This window comes from Mirounga leonina, unplaced genomic scaffold (genome assembly GCF_011800145.1).
Source record: "Mirounga leonina isolate KUSES-001 unplaced genomic scaffold, KU_Mleo_1.0 Mir_128, whole genome shotgun sequence".
Classification (NCBI taxonomy): domain Eukaryota; kingdom Metazoa; phylum Chordata; class Mammalia; order Carnivora; family Phocidae; genus Mirounga; species Mirounga leonina.
In genome coordinates, this window is record NW_023270320.1 from 37,157,650 (window position 1) to 37,175,996 (window position 18,347).

Here is an 18,347-nt window from a genome sequence, read left to right on the forward strand (position 1 = left end):
TAAGCTCTCTTCAAATGATGTATCAGTCTTGAGCTCTCATTTTAGAATGGTACACCAGACCGAGTCAACTCATTTTACTGAAGGCACTACATGATCGTAAAGGATGAGGGGGCCTCATCCACTGGCCTTCAAGGATATTGACTATATAGAACACAGTTAGAATTGATATGTTATGGGATTGAAATATATGTAGAACTAATTAAAACTTCAGCCAACTTTTAGTGAATATCTGTATTATTACTTTTTAGTCATTCTTGTATAGATGTGGACCCTCCTCCACGCATTCATGCATGCATGTCCTCATTTATTCATCAAACAGAACACATTACACGCTTCTGTCAAATCCTATGCCATGTACTGGATACACAAAGTTGCAAACCTCGAAGCAACTACAATAGAGTACCATCATGGAGAAGCATATATACTACAGCGGAAAAATGTAAATCTCTCAAAGAAGGGTCCCTGTCACTTTGCTCTAGGGAACACGGTGTGATCGCATTCACAATGAATGTTGGCAAATTCTCAAAAAGGGATTTCAGTGCTGTTCTAATGCTGTGCATCCCCAGCAGAGAATGGTCTTCATCCAAAGGTCCTAGAGGAAATAAAGCATGCCACAAGACACTTAAAAGAATATGCCCCTAAAAATATTCTTGAAACATTGCCAAACCATTGTCATCTTTTAAAAAGAAAGTAGGGTGTGATTTTGATCATTAAAGCAGTAAATTCTGCATTCATGTGGAAACCTGTTTGGGCATTTGGTGAAAGATATGTGCTAGTGTATAAAAGTAGGGTGGCATAACTTAATGGATTAGGTAGTTTGTAATTTTCATGTGAACTTGTAAACCTCTCTCTCATTTTCACTTGAGAATCATTAATGTAAAGACTAACGGTCATTCAGAGAATGTATCTTACTACAACTATATTTTCCAGACCTGTTGCCGCTTTTTATAAGAGAATATGGGGTGGGAAGAATAGTTTTGAGATGAAGCCTTCTGTAGTGTGAGCCCTTGTTAACACTATAAAAAGTCTGTGTTTCTATAAGAAGTGACTAAAGCAATGATGCAGGTGCTCATTAAAAGTTTGCTGAAGCGACAGTTTTTCATAGATTTCAGTCCCATGAAACATGAATCTTATCAATGCATACAGTCAATATCCTTTTATATCTACCCACCAGCTTACATTCTGCATTATTCCCTGTCCCTTTCTGCATCTCCGTGCATCCACCTGCTGCCATTTTTCTTGTACTTGAAAGGTCTGTGAGGGTTTCCCCAGTTTTTGTTTATCTGTTTTTAAATGTCTTCATTATTTTAAGGGGATTGCCACAAGATTTCAGCTTCTAGCTGGCAAACATTTTATTACTGTTCTGTAAAGATCTCACTGGTTACCTTCTAGCTTCAATTTTTCTGGATCTCACTGGTTACCTTCTAGCTTCAATTTTTCTGGAGAGAAATCCTCCTCTGTCTCGTTGTGACCCTTTGACAGTCTGCTGTCGATGACGGATTTTAAGGTCTTCCTTCGCAATTTGATTTGCTCTGTGTGTTTCCCACCTTTGCACTTCTGTGTGACCTGATGTCTTTAATCACTTCTGGAAACTCACCTGCCATTATCTCTCCAAATATTGCTTTTGCTCCATTTTTTACTTCTCCTTATGGAGAAACATTATTTACTATTTCTCCCCTTCCCCCTCCTCTCTGACAATTGCTCATTGTTTTCTGTATCTCAGATATTCTGTACCAACCTTTCTTCTAGTTCTCTGATCCTCTCTTCTTCTTTCCCTAACTTGCTATTTATTATTTTTTTCATTTCAGTTATTGCTGTTTTTCAATTCTAGAATTTCTGTTTGATTTCTATTTGTTATAGCTGTCGATTTTCTCCTGACTCCCTTTATTCTATCTTCTATTGTCTTGAGCACATGAATCAGTTATTTTTTTATTGTTATGTTAATCCCCATACATTACATCATTAGTTTTAGATGAAGTGTTCCATGATTCATTGTTTGTGCATAACACCCAGTGCTCCATGCAGAACGTGCCCTCCTCAATACCCATCACCAGGCTGACCCATCCTCCCACCTCCTCCCCTCTAGAACCCTCAGTTTGTTTTTCAGAGTCCATCGTCTCTCATGGTTCGTCTACCCCTCCGATTTCCCCCCCTTCTGAATCAAGTTATTTTAAAATCAACATTTGATAACTTCAGTATCTGGAGTTCCTGTGACTCTCGTTGTGCTCTACCTTCTTCCACTCACTCTGTAATTGGTTTTCCCCTGGAATGCTGGGGATATTGGAGAGAGATCTATGTATTTGATTGGAGGACCCTCTGAATAAAAGACTGTAGGCATCATTTGAGAATCTGGATGATGTTAGATCCCTCCAGAGAGGGTCTACTTTTCCTTCCGGCAGCTAGATCAGGTGCAGCAGACCACCTTAATCCAATCTAAAGGTGAGCTGATTATAAACTGGATTTCAGCTTTTGTGCACACAGGTGCGTTACGAGTGCAGCCTTACTCCGGTGTAGCCCTTGCAGGATCAGCACAGACTAAAAGCCCCCTTCCTGAACCCTAAACTCCATTCTCCCTCCTGTGAGACTGTAGCAACTCTGCCTCACTTCTCCGTAGATGTTTACTGATGGGCAAAATGCCAGAGGTGGGAGAGGGCTGCCTTGAGCTCACCACTGTTTTCTTTCTAGCTGTCATCTTCATTCCTCAAGTTGTTGCTCCCTTTATCATTCACCCAGGAGAGGGGGGTGGGAGGATGGGTTAGCCTGGTGGTGGGTATTGAGGAGGGCACGTTCTGCATGGAGCACTGGGTGTTATGCACAAACAATGAATCATGGAACACTACATCAAAAACTGATGATGTAATGTATGGTGATTAACATAACAATAAAAATAATAATAATTAAAAAAAGTTAAAAAGAGAAAAGAGATGGTTTTTGAAGTCAGCCCTCCACTGCTGTGATAGGAATTTCAGGGGCGTATCACATGCCCCTTGTGGTCCCCACATTGTGTCTTTCCATCATTGCTACAGCCACGTAGTGAAGGAGTCAGAACTCATGGACTCCTCTGTGAAGGGCTCGGAATCCGAACCCAGCTCGGTCCTTATCCCTGCGCTGGGCTAGCCTCTCCTACGCCAGCCTGCTGAAAATTTCCCCGCACCGGATTTTAACTTGCATCTCCAGCTGTCAGCGAAGGCTCCCAACCAAACCCTTTCTTCGGCTGACTGTACCTTGTGACCGAGTTGAAGTTGATTCGGGGGCCACTTGGAGCAGGTTTGAAGGTACCAGGAGATTGCTTAGATGTGGGTGGGGGCTCTGTGCCCCCAGGCTTCCTGGCTCCTTTGCTCAGAGCCCAGCAAAGGCAGTTTGCCCTGTGCTGCCAGTGTCTGGTTGGCCCGATGGGGGCCCCTGCTAAGAGTTCTCTGGAAGTTGCTAGAACTCTCCTACTCCTCTGGCCCCAGTTGGGAGCACAGACTGAGTAAAACAAATCCCCTTTTCAACTAACTTTATTTTAAAGCTGGGGAATTGATTCCTCAATAGTCTCCCTTCTGAAATATGAGTCTTAATGAAATATTGAGTGTTTTTACAATGTGTGCTGAAATCTATCTTACATATTTTAAATAAATGTATGATCTTCACACATTTTACATAAAAGATTATCTCATATTCAAACACCATTCTTTTTACAAAATAGAAAACATTTCCTGATAAGATCTGCCAAGCTAAAAAGGATAAAAGTTGGAGTCCTGTTTTACACATATGAGTAAAAAATGTATATTGACAGGCAATAGAGTTTAATTAAATAAGAGTATATTAAATTCAAAATACTTTATCACTTCCCTCTGTATTTGTTTTGTTCTTTTTGTACATAAACACTGGGGCATGCCTAAGTGTTTTCAATTCTAATATAAAACAATTTTTGTTCATTGCCAGACTGGTTCTATCCACAAGTCAACTAAATTTACAAACAAAATTGATCATTCATAAACACTATCCTTGAAAAAAACTTCTTTCTACCTTTCATTGCTTAGTTAAGATTATCTTAACATTTTACCTTAGTTTTTTTTTTAATTTTATTTATTGACATATTTATGTATTTATTTGAGAGAGAGCATGAGTGGGGGTGGTGAGGGGGGAGCAGAGGGGGAGGGACAAGCAGACTCCATCCTGAGCTTGGAGCCCAATGTGGGGCTGAATCCCAGGACTCTGGGATCATGACCTGAGCAGAAATCAAGAGTCAAATGCTTAACCGACTGAGCCACCCAGGTGCCCCTTGACCTTAGTTTTTAAAATGATTTCACATTCATTCCTGGATCCATGGGTTTGTTCACCTGGAATTTTATCAGTTGTCTACAATGTGCTAGGTACTGGGGATGCAGGACAAAGATGGTCAGTCATTTTCCTTCTCAGCCCCCAAAAGTGAATTTAACAGTTTAACTGACTCTCAGAGATGCCAGGCTGAAGGCAAGGAAGAATGCAACAAGTTATCTGCCTTCACGGAGTTGAAAATCCGGTCAAGCAGATGCTAAGTACAAGAGAAAGTGAGATACAATCCATGCTGTCATAAGGAAGAGAACACCACAGAGAAAGAGACTTATTTTGGTTGATAAAACTGGGGGCAGCTTCAGTGGGTTGTAACATTGGCCTCAGAAGACATGTCGCACTTTTGTTAAAGCAAAAGACTCATTTCATGATATTGACAGAGAAGGAGGAGGAGAACGAGCTGCCCTGGGGAAGAGATGGAAAGGGGAAAATGAGCAGCTTGTGTGAGCTCTCAGGTGGCTAAGAACTCAGACTCTGGAACCTGACTTCTGCCCCTGCAGGTGGGCGTTGCCACCTAGTGATTGTGGGATGGTAGGGAATTTCTGCACCTCCACCAAACCTCTGTTTCCCCACCTAGAGGTGAGTGAAACTGTATCTATGACGTAGGTACATTAAAGTTTAAAGCAGTACTCGGAATATAGTAGTACCATATGCGTGTGTGATAAATTTTGAGAAAGAAACTAAGTATTTGTTTTTCCTCTGTGTCTCTCTCTCTCCACACACACACACACACACACACACACAAACACACAGAAAGAGAAAAAATACATTCAAGTGTGTATTGATCTAAGTTATTACTGTAAAGCTATATGACAGGTTACAAGAATAGAGTGATACCTAATTAAGGTAATTAGAAATGTACTTTTACAAATACAAACATAAAAGGCACAAACAGAGCTGTGCATTCAGAGTTATATACTTAGTTATACAGTTGGCAAATTTCATACAAATTAGGCAGACTTACGCAGTTGGAAATTTTTTTTAAATATTTTTATTTATTTGTCAGACAGAGAGACAGAGAACTGAAAACTCCTCGAAAAAGTCAGGCAAGGACTTCTGATCTACAATATGACATCTTTTTTTTTTTCTTAATATTTTATTTATTTATCTGCCAGAGAGAGAAGGAGAGAGACCACAAGTAGGGGTGAGCAGCAGGCAGAGGGAGAAGCAGACTCCTCACTGAGCAGGGAGCCTGATGCGGGACTCGATTCCAGGACCCTGGGATCATGACCTGAGCGGAAGGCAGACCCTTAAGCCACTGAGCCACCCAGACATCCCAGTTGGAAAAATTTTAAACTGGGAATCAAATCGTGGAGTTGGACAGAAATGCAGAATAGGCCAACATTGGATTTAAGACTGGAATTCAGATTGGCATTAGGGCAATGAATTCTCCAGAATATTTTCCTGCACATATGTCCTTAAAACACAGGTTTGAAGATAACCCACCTTCATGAAATTTTTCCAGATTCTCTCAGAGCAGCCTCTCATTCTTCTTTCTGAACTCTGTGTTTGTGCCTTATACTTATGGCACTTTTTATTTTCATTTTTTTTAAAAGATTTTATTTATTTATTTGAGAGAAAGAGAGAGAGAGAAACAGCATGAGAGGGGAGAGGGTCAGAGGGAGAAGCAGGCTCCCCGCTGAGCTGGGAGCCCGATGTGGGATTCTTCTCTGGCCACCAAGTGCCATAATTGAACTTGGGCTTGTTTCCTGTGATCCCTGAAAGTCCAAATCCAGGGAAACTGGATCCATCCGATTCTTCTCTGGCCACCAAGTGCCATGATTGAACTTGGGCTTGTTTCCTGTGACTGGATAAGTTTACCATGTTTATTCATTAAATGCATATTTATTCTCAGTCTGCCATGAGCCAGGGACTTTGCAAGCCAGGGAATGTCATTCTAAAGACCTATTCTTTATTCTCAATGAGCTTTCAGTCAAGTGCAGGCAAATAAAATAAGATAGAAATGGAAATGCTCCAAGAGGGTACAATGAGGCAATATTTTGAGGGAACAATCTGTCTTCCTCAGAGTGAGTTCAGGGAAGAGCTTCGGAGGGGAAGCAAAGTCTACACTAAGCTGTGAATAGTAAGTGAGACTCTCCCCTCTGAGGAAGACAAGGTCCTGGTTCCTGCCTGTGGGCGCAGAAGGCTGAGCCCTGGATGGGCTGCAAGCTGCGGATGGCAAGCTGGCCAATCTGAGGAAGAAATGGGGTGTCAGGGGCTTCCCAATGCCGAGAGTTCAGATGGATAACTGAGAGCCGTGTATCTGTGTCATCAACTTAAACCCGCAGAGAGAGAAGATCCCGACTTAGAGGAGATTTCAGGAAAAGTGCTACAGGCTCTTCACAGGTCATTCTGAAGGAGAGAGTCCAAAATATTTGGGGGCATCGTTATAATAAATGATAGGCTCTCCCCAGAAGACAGCCCTGAAGTCAGCCAATCTGAAGAGCTTAACCTTCCATTAGGCAAACTTTCCCCCTCTTAAATTCGTATATTTGATGTTGATACATTTAAAAGGAAATTTGAATTCAAGGAGTAAAATCAGTGCAAAAGGAAACAAGAAACAGAAAGTTAGTGTATATTTTACGCATGTTGTATATAAATATACAAATTATCATGAAACACTTGACCTGTTCATAATAAGCAAAGCGATACTGAAGAAAAAAATTTGTGATTTAGTAACTGTCACCATGGAAATAGGTCCACACTGTGTTTATTGAATAAGAAAATTTAGCTGAGAGCTTTGGGGCTTTATACAGCATAAATCTAAATAATCATCTGGTTAATTCCTGAGAAATAGGTTTAATCGTAACTGAAATGTGTAACTAAAAACAAGTGGAAAAATACGTAACACTAAATTGTTTTGAGTGTTACCATTTAGGTAAATTTCTGTAAGTATCTTAATAACATTTGAATTGGGATGTATGTGGATAAATATTAACATATTTATAAAGAGTTAAATTTTGGGAAGTAATTTTCCAACTTCTAGCTATTATAACTGAAAATTATTTTATGCATTTTTTCATTTACTAAAACATATGAGTACCAATATATAAAATTGAACACTAATGCAAAAAGATATATACATCCTTATGTTTATTGCAACATTATTTATAATAACCAAATTATGGAAGCAGCCCAAGTATCCATTCAATGATGAGCAGATAAGGGAGATGTGGGGTGTGTGTGTGTGTGTGTGTGTGTGTGTGTGTGATGTAATATTAGCCATAAAAAAGAATCAGATCTTGCCATTTGCAACAACATGGGTGGACCTAGAGGGTATAATGTTAAGTGAAATAAATCAAAGAAAGACAAATACCATATGGTGTCACCCATATGTGGAATTTAAGAAACAAAAGAGACAAAAAAGAGACCAAGAAAAAAAAAAAAAAACAAGACTCTTAAATACAGAGAACAAACTGGTGTTTGCCAAAGGAAGGTGGAGGGGTGAGTGAAAGAAAGGGGATTTAGAGGCACAAACGTCGAGTTACAAAATAAGTCATGGAGATGAAAAAGTACAGCATAGGAAATATAGCCAAGAAGATAATAGTGATGTTTGGGGACTACACCCCTTGTGGTTAGCACTGAGTAATGTATAGAATTGTTGAATCAGTACTTTGTATACCTGAAACTGATTAACACTGAATGTTAATTATATTTCAATACAAACAAACAAACATGAATACCTATATATAAAATTGAATCTCAGCACATTGGGTATACAGTGACACCCCACCCCCACAATACCAAAAGGAAACATCAGATGTGGTCCTTGCTCTCTTGGTATAGTGGGAGAGAGTCCTCGATCAGACACTATATGAATAAATATATACTTTGCAACCATGTTAAGGACTATGTAGGAAAAGCTGTAAGAAGATTTACCAAGAAGAGATCACCTAGTCCAGGCAGTGGGATGAGAAAAGATGTCTTCTTTTGAATGAAGGATGGGCAGGAGTGATTTGGGAGAAAAGAATGAGGAGAGAGACTCCAGGTCAAATATCGAGGCACGAGGAAGCTGGGTCCTTGGGTGGAGGGGCTGGGAAGAGTCTGGAGCCCAGGTGAGGTGGAGACTGGGACAGGATGAGCCTGAGGGCTGAGGAGTGACACCGTTCATAGAGCTCCAGGATCATCTATTCCCTTTACCTGTAACTGTGATGAGAGATGGGATGGCAATAGAGAGCAGACACAATCCAGTCGTACTCTGTTGGGGAGAACTCGTGAGAGGACAGGAGTTGTGGAAAGGTCACTTAATGAAAAATTTCCAGTGTCCCTCCAAGATAGGTTAGTGAGTTGGACTGAGGATGTGCTGCTGGAGGTAGAAGGAAGTGAACACATCTGGGAACCTAGTGATGTGGTGTGGGACTATCTGATTTATATCTTTATAAGACCACTGTGGACGATATGGAGAAAGTAAACAGAAGGCTATTGAACTTGTCCAGTCGAAAGACCCAGATGGCTTGGGACTACGGTGGTACTGAAGGAGGAGGTCAACAGAGATGGTTGATAGGTGGGTCTGGCATACAATGAAAAGAAGAAAAATACCACTCTTGTCCATGTAAATCAATATATTTTACATCTTCAGAACAGCCCTTGTATTTACACAATTTTATTTTATGATTGAGGGCAACTGGAGTTCGAATAGGTTTTGCAACATGGCACAGCTGGTTAGTGATGGGGGCAGCTTTCCCTCTGAAAGTCCATTTGACCACGAAGTGTGAGCTCTTTCCCTGTACCCTGATGCCTCCCTAAAGAGATCATTCTTACTCTACTGATAACATTTGGAAAAGTTAAACCACCTGCCAAAAGTCATGTAAATGGATAATAAATAGTGGAGATGGTTTTGCAGACCAGGATGTGTATTTCTAAAATTCACCCTTTTTCTTACCTCAGGTTTAACATGGATAAAACCTTTCATGGCCACTTTATAGGATGACATCATAACATAAACAAAAGCGTAGTGACACCAATTGTGGACTTAATGAGAATCACCTCCATCTTTTAATTGCAATAGGAGACATTAACCATATGCTCAGGAGAATCCTAAGTAACCTTGGGAGAGGTGAAATAAAAAGATACAATTCTTGGCCATCCTGGTTGAGAGTTGGTGCTCCATAAATATTTGTGGAATGGAAGAACGAAGCCTGCACCTTACTTGTTAATGCATTCTGGCTAGATTCTGTCCTATAATAAATTATGGGTATATTTTGAAGAACTTTGTCCTCCAGGGGCCAATTTCTTCCTGGTTGTTACTGATGATGCATGAAATTAAAATGAAGTTTCACTTAACTAATATTACAGAGGTTGTTAAGAATAGTTTATGTATAGTCAATATTGAAACAATATTTTAAAGTGTATACCTTATTCCATCATAGAGAAAGTCCATTTAGATTATATTTTGGACCAAAAGGCACATGAATTTAAAAGCTTTTATTTTTGTTGCTTTGAGTTTAGATGGCACAATGCAGAGAAGACCCCATGACCTGTTTTTGTTGTGGCTTACCAGTGTACCCCAAGAAGGTCTTCTGCTGTTAGTTTCGGAAGGAAGGCTGTTTTTCCCACAAGTCTGTAAGAGTTAATTCAGTTAGTCTAGATGTCTGGAATCCTTTAGCTGGCTCCTAGTCATGTATTCATGAACAAATGAATAAAGGCAAGGAGATCGCCTTAGATATGAACGCTCCTTGCCTTAACCAAACATTCACATTTTACAAACTTGTACTTTTGTGATTAACACACTTTCAGAATGGGCTCTATGTAAGCACTACCCAAGGCACTGAGACCCCAAACGAAGTAAGAGTCCTTGCACTCTTGGAGTCTCAGGTGGAAATAAAAATGCAATTCAGGTCATTGAATAGTTGAACCCATTAAAAAGAAAAAGAATAAAAACTCTTACTAAGCACATTTATGTGGAATCTGAATTGATAGCAAATGGTAGTTGGCTCATGCAGTCTCACTTTATTTTTCCTTTCTGGTATATGATAATTTTATGACCTGCAATATTTTAAAATAAGTACAAAGAAGATTATGCATATCATTAACATTATAATCGATCCAGCTAAAGTGTGTTGTGAAACCAGTGTCTAGCCAAGAGAACCTTCATCCTTCATCAAGACAATGCAGGGACATAATCTCACAATAATTGTTGAGAGCACTCTTTCTGTGGGTTTTTAGGCTCAATTTAGTCATGAATTCAGGCAGTTGAAAAATAAGGGCATATTTTCACAGCTTATCTATGATTTCTAAGTTATAGGTGGAAAGTAGATTAAGGTGGAGCTGCTCATTTATTTTTTCTGTCCAAGAAAGGAGATGTGATGAGCAAAAAAGGGACTCCCTTTATCTCCCCTTCTGCCATCACTATGTCAAGTTTCTGGAATAAGATAGGTCTTTTTCAACTGAATGTTGATCTTGTTCTTGTTGGCTTTCTTTTTAATAAACATTATGAGATTTTACAATCTCTGAGAAATAACGTAATTATTACCATTGTGGTTAATAAAACATTTACTCATCCATTCATGCCTTTAGTTAGTACATTATGGAACAAAAAATGTGTGTGCAGAATATTTTATAAGTATTCATGGACCACTGTGAATGGGGCTATGAGGCTGTGATTTATATTTAAAACCATATATTTAATTATTTATTTGACAGAGATAGCACAAGCAGGGAGAGCAGGAGAGGGAGAAACAGACTCCCCACTGAGCAGGGAGCCCAATGTGGGGCTTGATCCCAGGACCCTGAGATCATGACCTGAGCTGAAGGAAGATGCTTAACTGACTGAGTCACCCAGGAACCCCTAAAACCATATATTTTTAAGAACAGATTAATTTTTGTAAGCTATTTTAAATACCTTTTCTACTACTTTCACAATAATACATCTGTTAGTTCTTTGAATAATGCATACAGGATGTGATTTGGGAAAATCATGTGTTTTCTATGGTTTACTCATGTCTTACTTTTGCTAATTAAAGTTTTAGATATCTCCAAACTCATATTTTAAACCTTGGGAAACTTTCAGACCCATCAATATTTTTTGAAGAAAATTATGAGCTATGTTTAAACAACAAGACCTAGAGATCTTTGATATCATGTTTTGCAAGTAAACTCATAACCAGATTTAAAAAAAAAAAAAATATGTTCCACACAAAATATTTGGAACAGTCTTTTTCTTGTATATTCAAAAATTCTAATACTAAAATTTCTCATAAAATATTCTACTTTAATTGACTCCTATTATACTTTTTATAACAGATCCATTCCATATTTTTTTTTAAATTTACTTTGTCTTTATCTTAGTGGATGGTGCCAGCTACCACTGTTTTAATGGCAACTTTTGTATCTGTTTTGTTGAAAATCTATATATTGATCAGAATGTTCTATTGTAGATGAATCCGTAACATCGTTCAGTAACCAGAGCAAAGTGCTTGCTTGTGTTCAGGTAATGTAAAGTATGTTTTTGGAAAGTACTATTTTAGATAACTGCCTTAAAGTCAGTATAACCAACAGGCAAAATACTTCATAATAGTTTTCCTAAAATCCCTCTATGTAAATTGGAATTTAAAAAACTCAGAGTCAGGTGGACCCAGATGTAGACTATACTGTGAAAAAATTGGAAACATTGAAGAATAATAATTTTCTACACAGTGTAACAATAGCCCTCTTCCTAATAGGAAAATTTAATATGTCTTCCAACAGAAGAAGAAAATCTAGAAGGACTAAATTAGTTTTAAAATCTATATTTGCTTGGAGAATTCCTACTGAATTACTTCCACTGTAATTTAAAAGGAAGAGGTAGGTGTGGGCATACCGCAGCTGTGCATGGTTTGTGATGAGCCATTTTTAGGCTACTGGTTGCCCACAGCTGCCTAAGACTAGTTTAGAAAATGACAGACCTACACTTATCTACACCCAATTTTCTCCAAAAATACTGTCACTGAGGCATTCTTACTTTCCTTGAAGTTATTCCACACCACGTATGTAGGAAGGCTGTTGCCATGGTTGTTATTTTTTGGCATTTGGAAACAAGTTAAATCAAGTGGATGTAAGCTGAGAAAGAGCCGTACTTATAATGCAAGTAAATAGGTTCTTCAGCAGGAACACGTAGCGAAAGTGCCGCTTTAGTGTATAGCTTAAATATGGACCTCAATGTACATATTCTTAAAGACTGAGAACATCTATCATTACAGTGACTCGCAAGTCCCCTCTGCTGGGCAACCTTGCCTAGGGAGGCAGAGTGTATGCCTTTTATTTTGGGCATAGCACCCCAAAAGTTTATGAAGTTAGAAAGTATCTATTAACTATAACATAGAGATAGAAGTAAATTAAGCTACATGAAGAAACAAAATGGCAAAGCAAATGCTGAATACACTATAATTGAAAAAAAAATTGGGTTCTGGGTGCTGGTGGACGTTATTGTTTGATATTTTCCAGTACTTTCTTTTGGACTTATGTCTATGGCAGTTAATTGTCATGTTCAGATATATCAAAATGTCCTTAATATTACTTCTGTGTACATGCATTTTTTTAGCCTAATCAAGCCTGTAGAACTTTAGAACTAGATGTTTCCAGAGAGAAGCAAATTCAAAGCTTGCTTCGTTCTGCCAAAACTTAATTGCTTTGTGCAACAGAACTTAATCGTGACCTAGAGTTCGATACCTTGCCTTTCATATCAACCACTATTACTTTTACACTTCTAAAATATGAAGCATAGACATTTCCAACATCAAATTGCAATTATACAAACTGTAAAATGTGCTCTGATTTTTTGCTAATTAAAAATTTAGCAAAATTAAAAATTTATGAAAATACTGTCCCCAAGGAATTTGTGTTTGTTTTCTCTGTGAATGTCTAGAGAAGGAAGTGAAGAAAGAGGCTTAAAGAGCTTACCAATGATTTATTACCTTCTGAACCATTCCTGTATATTCATCTCATACGTGTAAAAGAAGAGTTTTATTCATCCATTCATTTAAAACATGCTTCCGACATACGATGTGCCATGTGTGTTGGATATTTGAGCTACTATTGTTACAAGCCCTAAAGGAAATCATAGTTTACTTGGGAAGCTGCAGCTAGAAGCCAAGTAAAACAAGATAATGTAGTTGGTGCTCTGCTAGAATTAATTCTGTGGAGCTGTGTTATAGAAGCAACGCTTTAAATAAAATTACTCTTCTTTGTTACTTTCCAGCTCAGAGGCTCTTTGGCAGGGATCCTAGACACCCTTATACTTAGTAACATTGAAGACAGGGCCACAGACTCCAAAGCTGGGATGGTCTGGTGATGTGACTGAGGAAACAAGTCACACATTCTGTGGTTACAATTTACATATTAAAGAAGGAAGATTTTTCCTCTAATTTTGGTAACATGCAGCTAGCTCTTCCCATCTATTTTTAGGTTTTACATTTTAAGTAAAGAAAGACTTAATTGTTTTCAAGAAACACTTCATTGACCTGAGCTCATTTACGAGGAACTCAGCAGGGTGAGGGTGATGACAAATGGGAAAACACTCAGCAGCGGAGGAGGGAGGCAGAGTGTGTGCCCTGGGATTGTCATATGGGAGGTGGCCATTGTTTAAAAGAATCCAGGAATCTGGGTTCCAATGAGAAATCGCCCAGTTTTTAAGTTGGCTAAAACAAATCAAATGGTGTTTTAAACATCTTGGCAACTGCACCGTGCAGGCCAAACATACCACACTTACAGGACAGACTCTGCCTCCATGTGAAAAACTTCTGCAGTGGAAAAGCAGAATCTCATTTCTTAATATACATTTATTTTTACTATGAAGGAAGGTGGGTAACTTGTTGACTAAGTTTATCTTGGGAATTTGCGAAGGCGCACAAATTCTTCCTGATTCTCTAAAACAATTAGTGGTCTCCTGAATTTAGGCTTCCATGACCAGTCTTTTAGGATGAAAATGTTGATTTTGGTAAAGGCCACTGGCCTGCTACCTGTCTGAAAGTCAGTACACGATTGCTGGGTGAGTGTGCCCTGAAGGTCCAACAAATTAGTTGTTGCATCGCCTTATAGCTGATATTTCTTGTATGTCCTAAGTTTCTTAAACTGAGATTTTTTTTAAAGTATTACTTCATAGGCAAGATAGACACACTTTTGTTTCACTTTTTAATATTCTAATTTAGGGGCGCCTGGGTGGCTCAGATGGTTAAGTGTCTGCCTTTGGCTCAGGTCATGATCCCAGGGTCCTGGGATCGAGTCCTGCATCAGGCTCTCTGCTCCTTGGGAGCCTGCTTCTCCCTCTGCCTCTCTCTCTGTCTCTCATGAATAAATAAATAAAAATCTTAAAAAAATATATATATATTCTAATTTAATAATTAAATTACTCTTTGCTCATGGAGTTATTCTATACTTGCTAAGTAAATTTCCAATTAAGTCCATGAATAACAGTATGAGTTGATTTATAACCTCAGATTCTTTTGATTGAAGTTAAAAATAATTCACTGATTTGGGGGCTAGATTTGTCTCAGTCCGTTGGCCTCTGGTTTATCTTCTTCGTATTTTCCATTTCTTAGGGGTCTCCCATTAACCTTGTTGATTCTTCCATTGAGGAGGATAGTTTTTCTTTGCTAATGTAGTTATACCAATGGATTTCCTCTGTGGAAAACTAATATGCAGTTATTTCTATGGCTTAGATCAGGTTTTCTTTCTGATTTCTTCCTGCTCTGTGCCCCCTGTTGTGCTTACCTGTGTCTTTCCTTCTCTTGGTTGATTATACCTACAGCTTTTCCTTCTGCTCTCGCCTGCTGTTAGAGAAGCGTCCTTCTGTCTTCCTAGATAGTGGACATCTGTTTTCAGACTGAGTTAAATATTTTTTTAAGATTTTTTATTTATTTTTTGACAGAGAGAGAAACAATGAGAGCAGGAATACAAGCAGGGGGAGTGGGAGAGGGAGAAGCAGGCTTCCCACAGAGCAGGGAGCCCGATGCGGGGCTCGATCCCAGGACCCTGGGATCATGACCTGAGCCGAAGGCAGACGCTTAACGACTGAGCCACCCAGGTGCCCTCTTTTTGTGTGATTTTAAATTTATTTAATTTTTTGTGTTTAAAGAGTGGAAACTGGGAGGGCTTGCAGGTATCTAAGTGCTTCGTATCTGTGGATATGAGGTGCTGCTTATAACCCTGGCTTCACCATGTATTGACTGTATGGATTTGAGCAAATTACACTATTTCTCTACGACATCGTCCCATCACCTGTAGGATGGGTATACCCGTATGAACACCTGCCTTACAAAGTCAAATGCAAGAGCATAGGTAAAGTGCTTAGTGAAGTGTCTGGGAAATAGTAAGCATTCTGTGATGATTGCTGTTAATATAATTTTTATTACAGCAAAGTTTATAATTCATACAAATGAGTATGGGTCAAATACATATGACACATAGTGTCTGCATGTCTTCTTTGCATTTTCAGTGCTTATGCACGCCTCATGTGCAGTATGTATTCAGCCCATACTCAGAACTGCCCTTTGGTTTGAGACTTTTCCTGCCCAATCTTTTCTTCCCTTTGTCCTTTAACATATGTTGGACCTAAGAGTGCAGACTCTTCCTAACTAGTCCCGTTTTCTCCCCCTCAATCTTCCACAAGAGGTATCCCTAAATCTCTCATACATCAATTCCTCCCGTGGTGTCTGGTTATCAGAAGATCCAGACAGACCTATTGACCTAGTATCTATTTTCTCTGGTACATTTTGGTTTGGTGAGGCTCATTCCAGTTACTGGCAGAGAATGGATTTGAGAGGAATATGAAAAAAATGGAAGAGTTTGGGGTTCAAGGAAGAAATCAGAGTTGGAATTAAGAAGATGGATTTTAAATACACCATGTTGGATTTTGTTATCTGACTATATGACCTGGGTGGGTACATGAGTTCCAGATAGTTGTGCCAGGAAAATAATTCTTTGTAGGTAAGAAAGGCCAATCCTAAAGCTAATGTTCAGGGGGATGACTTCACTTTAAATTGTGCATGGACAACAAGGACTGGGTAGCTATTTGCGAATGACCAAGAAGACTGATGGAAATTCCTACTCAGCATCTTTGCTCTGTAAAATTTGCTGACCTTCAGGTGTAGGTTACATAAATATGAATTATTAATAACTTCATTATATCCTTGGACCTAGAGGTTATAACTTTTATATAACATTGAGGTAATTATGTAAGTTCCTATCAGTGACTTAAAAAAATCCTAACACAACTGGGTATGTTTCCAGGAATTTAATGTGAGTTCTTCTCTACCACTTCCCAAAGGTACTTTATCTTTTGCTATTCTTTTCCAAGACCATAGATCTTAGTCCCTTCTTTATTATTTTTAGCCCCTTCTTTATTAATATGACCTCCCAAATGCCATATTTTCTTATATTGATGTAAGATTACATGAAGATTTAAAAAAATCATTTCATGATATAACCAAAAGGTGAGAAACAGGCAACTGCAAAATCATCTAGAATTCCATCATCCAACTCAGAATTGTTATCATTTCTCCATTTATATTTTTGGACTCCCCCTCCATTGTAATTTGATTTGATTTCATTCCCTCCCCTTCCCTCCCATTTATTTGATTTAAGATCATAACAGAATAAAGACAACATGCTCATAAGGTGACAATATGGAATCCATACCTTGATCATAAGCAAGTGTCTATTTAAATATTTGGCTACTTGGGGTGTCCGGGTAACTCAGTTGGTTGAACATCTGACTCGATTTCAGCTCAGGTCATTATCTCAGGGTCATGAGATTGAGCCCTGCATCAGGCTCTGTGTTGGGTGTGGAGCCTGCTTAGATTCTTTCTTTCCCTCTCCCTCTGCCCCTCTACCCCACTCTCTCTCTCTCAAAAATAAATAAATAACAATAATAATTAATTACATTAAAAATTAAATATTTGTAAAGTTAAGTACTCACATGCAGTAAAGAGTGCACTGTCCATTGCCTCTCAAATACAAGCTGAAGCATTGAGCACGAGTATACAAAGAATTCCAAGGTGCATGCATATGGACTCCAGAAGCAACAGCATCTTCACAAAGTAACTAAACTTGTGCAGAATCAAATAAAGGAGCTCAGAAAAAGAGACATGAGGATTGGCTGAAGCCTCTATGTGGAGGTGGGACCTATCTGCAAACAGTGTCTGTTTAGAGATCTGTCAGGTGTTAATGGAAAAACTAGGTACTTCGTTTTTTCCAGTAAAACTGCAACCTTCACTAAAGCTAATGATTAGGTTTAAAAAAGGGAGAAGTTTAAGCCTTACTGATTGATTACGCTTCATAATACTGTCATATGGATGGTTGGAAATCAGAAAATAGTAAGGAATCATGTTTTTAGGTGAAATTACTCAGTATGTATATTTACTAATTTACAAAAGTGGATACTCACCAGGTCTTCTTTACCTTTACTGATTAAAGTTCACTGCGGTAGTGATTACGGACCAAACCTTGTCACCTTATACCCCCACTTCGATGTTGTGGTTCCTCTTTGCCCATAAGTTGGGCTATGACATTATGACATATAAAGGCCTTCCTGCCTGGGCTACAGGGGGCTTTCAGCAAATGTTTGTTGAAATAATCGATTATTCACTCAGGATAATACAAAGTTGTGTTAGCTTTAGCTCAGGGATCTGTATTTTGGGTCAAAGCTGCCGGTCCCCTTAATGCAGATAATGCCTCCTTATTGTTCATGAGTTTCCTGACAGGTATTCATAGACTTTCTAAGATAGGGTGCAGAATAAATAAAAGCATCAAATGTGAACTTGTTTCGCTGTCTGATTCCCACTCCATGTATAATAAACGGAATATAAAGTAGGTCTGTAATGAAGGATGAATGGAATGAAGAAAGAAAATCTAATCTCAGAGTGGGGTCTTGTGCCAATTTTATACTTAAACATCTTTGAAATTGACTCTTTGGTGTATACAGATCCCTCCTTCCTTCCCTCCTTCCCCTCTCCCTCCCCTTCCCTCCCATTTATTCCCCTCCCCCTCTTCCTTTCCTTCCCCTTCTCCCCTTCCTTCCTTCCTTCCTTCCTTCCTTCCTTCCTTCCTTCCTTCCT